This window comes from Mytilus galloprovincialis, chromosome 6, assembly GCF_965363235.1.
Source record: "Mytilus galloprovincialis chromosome 6, xbMytGall1.hap1.1, whole genome shotgun sequence".
Taxonomy (NCBI): Eukaryota; Metazoa; Mollusca; class Bivalvia; order Mytilida; family Mytilidae; genus Mytilus; species Mytilus galloprovincialis.
Genome location: NC_134843.1, coordinates 29,680,100 through 29,689,476, shown reverse-complemented (window position 1 = coordinate 29,689,476; position 9,377 = coordinate 29,680,100). Strand labels below are relative to the sequence as shown.

Here is a 9,377-nt window from a genome sequence, read left to right as displayed (position 1 = left end):
CTAACTTTACTAGGAGCTACATTCAGTTTAAGGGTAATCAAGTATAAAGGTATATTAAAACTGCTTCTGAATTTTCTAGTTGTTACAGATACACATGTTAGAAAAAGGTTAAAAAAAGATATGCATTTGTCACTTTACTAGGAGTATCCCATGTTGTCAAAGAACCCAAAGCATGAGAAGGAGAATTGACATAAAGTATTAAGAACATAATATAACATGATTTATTGTACATAGCTCTTTAATACTAATTGAATATAACTAAAACACAAATCTAAGTGCAGTAAAAATAGTCTCCTCTGTTCTGTACACATTCTTGCCTCTGATTCTTTCTTCATTGTGTGGCAGGCACTAAATCTTGTTTAACCTAAAACATAACAATATGGTTCAGTTGAATAAATAATTATTCCAAAACAATACAAAATTTGAAAGCCCCAAACAGTTGTTATTTGTTTTCCATCTAAGGACAAGTAGGAGTGTTTCATCATTGCAATGGCAGGATCCCAAGATAGTATCAAAATGTAAAACTTGTAGAAATACAATTCATTTGTGAGACCAATCATTTAAATGAAAAGTTCAAATCATTTTTTACTTGGGTAATTACTTTTCTTTGCTTTACAACTGTGATGATTAAAATATAAAGTGTGGTGATAGACAAACATAGTGTGGCGATAGACAAACGTAGTGTGGTGATGGAAAAAGATATTGTGGTGATAGACAAAGATAGTGTGGTGATAGACAATAGTGTGGTGATAGACAAACATAGTGTGGTGATAGACAAACATAGTGTGGTGATAGACAAACGTAGTGTGGTGATAGACAAAGATAGTGTCGTGATAGACAAAGATAGTGTCGTGATAGACAAAAATAGTGTGGTGATGGACAATAGTGCGGTGAAAGACAAACATAGTGTGGTGATAGATATACACAGTGTATTGATTGATTATGTGTGGCGGTAGATATATTATATGTGGCCATAATTATATTATGTGTGGCAGTAGATACATAATATGTGGTGGTATATACATTATGTGTGTGCCAGCAGATGTATTATGTAGACAATGATATAGGTACAATAACACTGAAACAATATATATATAAGGTTTACTCATTTTGAATGTTAGAATCATTGACCGACAGTTAGTATACCATATTTGCTACTTTTATTGAAAAGATACCTGACATGATATTAACATAAAATATTGCATGACATGTTGGAGCGGTTACTCTTTAAAAACATTTCTTCTAAATTATTTTATTTCAACCAGGATTGTTTAATTGCTAATTATCTCTTTACATACATATGTATAATACTTTTAATTTCAATGAAGATTACCTTTTCCTTTTCTTCTATTTTCTATCTATCAAAAATCTTGTTTCACTTTTCTGAAGAAAAAAAAAATAACAATGATAGGTGACACATTGAGTCATTTTAAGTTTAAAATCTAAATTAACATAAACAGATTTCTGCACAGAAACGTGGACTATTATCATACTCATATCCACTTTCAAGTTGGAATAAATAGGGCTTTGAGAGATTTACCCAGTGGTGTGAAAAACATAATGTATATATTGAGGTGAAAATATAAACAGTGAGCTGATAGATATTTTGAGTGAGGTGATACATATAAAATGAGTAATTCATTTACAAAGTGAGGTGATTGGTATTTTAGTAAGATGATAGGGTATATTGTGTGCAGATATACATAGAGAATTTTGGGCTAGATATAGAGAGTATTGTGATAGATATAGAGAATGTGGTGATTGATATATAAAGTGAGGTGAAAGGTATGTAAAGTAAGGTGATGATGTTTATAATGTTGTCATAAACATAGAGACTGTGGGGATAGATATCCAGAGAATGGGGATATATATAGAGAGTGTGTGGTGATTGATATATGTAGTGAGGTGATTGATAAATAAAGTAAAATGATAGGTATTTATAATGTGGAGATATACATAGAGACTTTTGGGGTAGATATAGAGAGTATGGGGATATATATAGAGAGTGAGTGCACATGGTAATTGATATACAAAGTGAGGTGAGTAATAAATAATACAAAGAGACTGTGGGGATAGATATTGAGAGTATGGGGATAGAAATAGAGAGAGTGTGCTGATTGATATATAAAGTGAGGTGATGGATAAATAAAGTAAGGTGATAGGTGTTTACTATGTGGAGATATACACAGAGACATTCGGGGTAGATATCAAGAGTATGGGGATAGATATAGAGAGTGTGTGGTGATTGATATATAAAGTGAGGTGATTGAAAAATAAAGTAAGGTGATAGGTGTTTATTTTGTGAAGATGAACATAGATACTTCTGGGGTAGATATAGATAGTATTTGGATAGATATAGAGAGTGTGCGGTTATTGATAATTTATGCGAGGTGAAAGTATGTAAAGTAAGGTGATATGTGTTTATAATGTGGTCATAAACATAGGGACTGTGGGGATAGATATCGACAGTATGTGCATATATATAGAGAGTGTGTGGTTATTGCTAAAAAAAGTAAGGTGATAGGTGTTTATGATGTGGCCATAAACATAGAGACTATGGGGATAGATATTGAGAGTATGGGGATAAATATAGAGAGTGTGTGGTAATTTATATATAAAGTGAGGTAATTGAGAAAAAAAAAGTAAGGTGATAGGTGTTTATGATGTGGTCATAAACATAGAAACTGTGGGGATATATATGGAGAGTGTGTGGTGATCGTTAAATAAATTGAGGTGATGGATAAATAAAGAAAGGTGATAGGTGTTTATAATGTGGTCATAAATATAGAGACTATGGGGATAGATATCCAAAGTATGGGGATAGATATAGAAAGTGTGTGGTGATTGATATATAAAGTGAGGTGATGGATAAATAAAGTAAAGTGATTGGTGTTTGTTATTTGGTCATAAACATAGAGACTGTGGGGATAGATAAAGAGAGTGTGTGGTGATTGATATATAAAGTGAGGTGATTGATAAATAAAGTGAGGTGATAGGTGTTTATGATGTGGTCATAAACATAGAGACTGGGGATATATATAGAAAGTTTGGTGATTGATATATAAAGTGAGATGATTGATAAATAAAGTGAGGTGATAGGTGTTTATTATGTGAAGATATACAGATAGACTTTTGGGGTAGATAAAGAGAGTGGGGATAGATATATAGAGTGTGTGTGTGTGGTGATTGATATATAAAGTGAGGTGATTGGTAAATAAAGTAAGGGGGTAGCTTTTGTATTATCCTGAGATATACATAGAGACTATTATGATACTATTATGATATATACATAATGACTGTTGGCATTGGTATGGAGAGTGTAGTGATAGATAATCATAGTATGGGGAAAGCTATTGAGACTGTAGTGATAGATAATCATAGAATGGGGATAGCTATTGAGACTGTAGTGATAGATAATCATAGTATGGGGATAGCTATTGAGACTGTAGTGATAGATAATCATAGAATGGGGATAGCTATTGAGACTGTAGTGATAGATAATCATAGTATTGGGATAGCTATTGAGACTGTAGTGATAGATAATCATAGTATGGGGGTACCTATTGAGACTGTTGGGATATATATGGAAAGTGTGGTGATGAATACAGTGACTGCAGCAATGGAGGAACATATAAAACACCACACTTTATATATCTTTTTCCGAGTATCATTTTCTAAAAATACTTTACCATCACTATTGCTGAGTGCTGCTTGGTTGTAAATCATTTAACTATTCTTGTTATTTCATTTAAAATTAGATGTATCCATGTCCTTTCTTCCATTTTCACTAATGACCTCTAAATCCTTGCAAAATGTTGTTTGGTATTTCTGTAAGAAGAACAAAAATATAAATAATGAATTTGAGAATTGCTACATGATAAGTATACAAGCTTATACAAACATATCTCAGTGGACATTGCATATCTGCATATCTCCTTCCACTGTAAATTATACAATGACCAGTATATTTTCTCTCACTTATAGAAGATACAAGAAGTTATAGTATACAATCTGGTGAAAAATAGATACAGAATGATGATAGATATAATCATTGTGTTACTATAAATATGATAAGATGGTGATAAATAGATATAGATTGGTGATAAGTGTGGACTTAGTTATAGTTGGGTTATGTGTATATACAGTGAGATAAAGAATACACAGAATAGTATTAAGATATATAAAGTGTGATGATATATAAACAAAAGGATGATATATATATATATATATATATACTGTGTGGTGACATATATATCAATGGTGGTGTGATTGATTTGAACAGTGCAGTTAGTTAAAAGATTCATATGTGGAGGGGATACATATATAAAATATGGTGAAAAAATATCAACAGTGAGGTCAATAAAATATTTTCAGGGATGTCATACATATATAAAATGAGGAGATAAATATATAAATTAAGATGAAAGATATATAAAGTGAGATGATAGATATACAAATTGTGGTGACAGATACACAGTGTGGTGATACATATGTATAAAGTGAGGTGATAGATATATATAGTGACATGATGAATATATAAAGTGTAGTGATGGATATATAATCGCAGTGAAAGATGAACAGTGTATTGATAAATGAACAGTGTGGTGATAGATGTATAAAGTTTAGTGACAGATAAATATAAAGTGAGCTGATTGGTTTATGAAGTGTGGTGATAGATATATAAAGTGAGGTGATAGATATATAAAGTGTGGTGATGTGTATAAGGTGTGGTGATGTATATATAATGTGTGGTGACAGATATAAAAAGTGTGGTGAAAGATTTATGAAGTGTTGTGACAGATATATAAAATGTGGTGACATATATATACAGTATGGTGACACATTTGTGAAGTATGGTGATAGATATATAAAGTGTGGTGACACATTTATAAAGTGTGGTGATAGATATATAAAGTATGGTGACACATTTATAAAGTTTGGTGATAGATATATAAAGTGTGGTAACAGATAAATAAAGTGTGGTGATAGATATATAAAGTGTGGTGACAGATATGTAAAGTGTGGGGATAGATATATAAAGTCTGGTGACAGATATATAGAGTGTAGTGATAGATATATAAAGTGAGGTGATAGATATATATAGTGAGGTGATTGATATATAAAGTGTGGTGATGGATATGTTAAGTGTGGTGACAGATATATAAAGTGTGGTGCTGGATATATAAAGTCTAATGACAGATATATAGAGTGTTGTGACAGATATATAAAGTGAGTAGATAGATATAGATATAGTGAGGTGAGTGATATATAGTGTGATCATGGATATGTTAAGTGTTGTGACAGATATTAAAAGTATGGTGACATATATATAAAGTGTGGTGATAGATTTATAAAGTAGTGATAGATATATAAAGTGAGGTGATAGATAAATATATAGTGAGGTTATGGATACATAAAGTGTGGTGATGGATATATATAGTTGGGTGTTATATATAGAAAGTGTGATCATGGATATGTTAAGTGTAGTGACAGATAAAGTATGGTGACAGATATATGAAGTGTGGTGATAGATATATAAAGTCTGGTGACAGATATATAAAGTGTGGTGACAAATATATAAAATATTGTGACACATGTATAAAGTGTGGTGAGATATATAAAGTGTGGTAACAGATAAATAAAGTGTGGTGATAGATAAATAAAGTGTAGTAATAGATAAATAAAGTCTGGTGATAGATATATAAAGTCTGGTGACAGATATGTAAGGTGTGGTGACAGATACATAAAGTGTGGGGATAGATATATAAATGCTGGTGACAGATATATATTGTGAGGTGATTGATATATAAAGTGTGATGATGGATATGTTAAGTGTGGTGACAGATATATAAAGTGTGGTGATAGATATATATTGTGAGGTGATTGATATATAAAGTGTGATGATGGATATGTTAAGTGTGGTGACAGATATATAGAGTGTAGTGATAGATATATAAAGTGAGGTGATATATATATATATTGTGAAGTGATTGATATATAAAGTGTGATGATGGATATGTTTAGTGTGGTGACAGATATATAAAGTGTGGTGATAGATATATAAAGTCTGGTGACAGATATATAGAGTGTTGTGACAGATATATAAAGTGAGTAGATAGATATAGATATAGTGAGGTGAGTGATATATAAAGTGTGATCATAGATATGTTAAGTGTAGTGACAGATATTCAAAGTATGGTGACATATATATAAAGTGTGGTGATAGATATATAAAGTCTGACCAGTGACAGATATATAAAGTAGCGATAGATATATAAAGTGAGGTGATAGATATACATGTAGTGAGGTGATGGATATATTAAGTGTGGTGATGGATATATATAGTGAGGTGATTGATTTATAAAGTCTGGTGACAGATAAATAAAGTAGTGATAGATATATGAAGTGTGGTGACAGATATATAAAGTGGGGTGATAGATATATAGTGACATGATGGATATATAAAGTGTGGTGATGGATATGTTAAGTATAATGACAGATATATAAAGTGTGGTGACAGATATATAAAGTATGGTGACAGATATATAAAGTGTGGTGACAGATATATAAAGTATGGTGATAGATATATAAAGTCTAGTGACGCATATATAAAGTGTGGTGATTGATATATAAAGTGTGGTGACAGATATATAAAGTATGGTGATAGATATATAAATTGTGGTGATAGATATATAAAGTCTGGTGACAGATATATAAAGAAGTGATAGATGTATAAAGTGTGGTGATGATATGTCAAGTGTAATGACAGATATGTCAAGTGTAATGACAGATATATAAAGTGTGGTGATAGATATACAAAGTGTGGTGACAGATATACAAAATGTGGTGACAGATATATAAAGTGTGGTGACAGAGTCTGGTGACAGATATATATAAAGTGTGGTGACAGATATATAAAGTGTGGTGACAGATATTATGGTGACAGATATATAAAGTCCGGTGACAGATATATAAAGTCCGGTGACAGATATATAAAGTGTGGTGACGGATATATAAAGTGTGGTGACAGATATAAAAAGTGAGGTGACAGATATATAAAGTGTAGTGACAGATATATAAAGTCTGGTGGTGACAGATATATAAAGTATGGTGACAGATATATAAAGTCTGGTGAAATATATGATAAAGCGTATAAAACATGGCAAAATCCGTATCACATGCCGCATCACCCTCGACCAATACCATAAAGTGACATAAGAGATAAATCAAGTGAGGTCCTAGATATATAGCAATTATCTATCATATTGAATACACCTTAATTATTGGTAACCCCGGCTGACCCGACTGCATAGAACTTTTGACGAATACAACAATCATGACAATAATTTTTCCTTTGTGACTTCAGATATTTTTTTTTTACTTCAAAATTTTACTACAACCTGTGTGATATCCAGTAATGGTGGACAAATAGTGATAAGATGCAGTGGCGGATCCAATGGAGGGTTCAGGGGGGTTGGATCCCCCCCTTTTTTTTTACGATCAATGCATTGGAATGGGGACATATAGTTGGACCCCCCTTTTTTAAATGGCTGGATTCGCCCCTGATAAGGTGTATGAAAAATTACCATCAACATCAAACTTCTCTCGTTTTACAAGATTTGTTACATTTTTCACCATTTAAGTCCTAACACAAATCTATCTCCACATAGAAGATTGTTTTTTCAAAAAGTGAAAGTAGAAATAACCGGATCCGCCCAGTTCCGGTCGCGCATGCGCACAAATACGAGGTTACAGTCCGGGTTACAATATCAGTAACCTTGTATATTATATACCTCATACTTTGAACAAACAAATAGTGCGAATAAAGTGTATTTTAATTCTGTTCAGAGTTTATTAAATGGAGAGGGTATGTATACTATGTCAATTGACACCATGGATCGATTACTAAACTAAGAATTGAAAGTAAATACACTTTATTTATATAGTAATATACAGATAAGCGCTAAAATTATTCATGTGAACTTTTGATACCTTTTCTGAAATTCTCCATTCATTAAATATTTTACAAAATTCATTGATAACAAAAAAAAAGATATGGTATGATTGCCATGTTGAGACAACTCTCCACAAGAGATCAAAATGACACAGAAATTTACGACTATAGGTCACCGTACGACCTTCAACAACGAGCAAAGCCCATACCGCATACTCAGCTTTAAAAGGCCCCGAAATGACGATGTACAAAAATTCAAACGAGAAAACTAGCGGCCTTATTTATGTACAAAAAAAGGAACGAAAAACAAATATGTAACACACAAACAAACGACAACCACTGATCTACAGGCTCCTTACTTAAATGTTCATAACATACTAAATGTATGTTCATATTGAAATTGATAGAAAACCAAAAATTGGGAGTTTTGGAAATGAAGGAGGAGGTATAAAACTTCTAACAACACTTTACATACTTTTAACTCCGCTCTGAATGCCCGCGATTTCGCGGGTGTGTTCTAGTAAATGTTGATGGAAAGATTTGATCCTTACTAAAGTACCTATTATTTTCGATTTATGAGTTTGACTGTCCCTCTTGTATCTTTCGTTCCTCTTTTATATATCTCTTGCAGTTGGGAAAATACCAAATATGTATGAAGCATTGTAGATTTTCCCTCTCAAATATCAACACTTGCAGCCTACTGTATAAATGTTCGTGGAAAGATTTCATCCTTACCAATGTACCTATATATCCCTTGCAGTTAGTAAAATATCAAATGTGTATGAAGCATTGTAGATGTCCTCAAAGTTCGACACTTGCAGCCTACTGAATAAATTTTCATGGAGAATTTCAACACATACAGCCTACTCTATAAGTGTCTTTTGGATATATTTCACCCTGACTAAAGTACCTATGCATGTCTTACAGTCGGTAACATATAAAATGTGCATAAAAGATTGTAGATGTTCCCTCTGGAATAATCTGAAAATTTTCGGAAACCAATAACTCTATTTTACGAGCTTCATATACAATTATTTAAAGATATTCCAAGTCTCCCTATCATAAGACTGTTTACAATTTCTTATCATCATCATAGACACAATATTTAGTTCTTGTCAATAAAGAGATGAAGAATTTCATTATATATATATAGACCAGATGCTCCGCAGGGCGCAGCTTTATACGACCGCAGAGGTTGAACCCTGAACGGTTGGGGCAAGTATGGACACAACATTCAAGCTGGATTCAGCTCTAAATTTGGATTGTGATTAAATAGTTGACACAGCATAGGTTTTGGACACAGAATGAATGTGGTCTAATGAACTTAAAATATTTTTTTTGCCTTTGAGCAATCACTATGCTGTTGAATATTAATCCTCTCAAAAAAATGTTTGAAGAAATTTTCTTTTTATTTATGAAATCT

At 32.2% G+C, this 9,377-nt stretch overlaps 1 long non-coding RNA gene across 2 annotated transcripts; it reads right to left on the bottom strand.

Moving 5' to 3' along the window:
* Nucleotides 1–220: 220 nt before the first annotated feature.
* Nucleotides 221–7,794, bottom strand: LOC143078079 (uncharacterized). 2 transcript variants are annotated; one of them, XR_012979039.1, is made up of 4 exons: nucleotides 7,707–7,794; nucleotides 3,690–3,828; nucleotides 1,334–1,383; nucleotides 221–364 (listed from the first exon to the last, which is right to left on the bottom strand). It is a non-coding gene; the product is annotated as an uncharacterized LOC143078079 (long non-coding RNA). The 2 variants fall into 2 exon arrangements; XR_012979038.1 differs by lacking the exon at nucleotides 7,707–7,794 and having other exon boundaries at nucleotides 3,690–3,913.
* Between the last annotated feature and the right edge of the window lie 1,583 nt (nucleotides 7,795–9,377).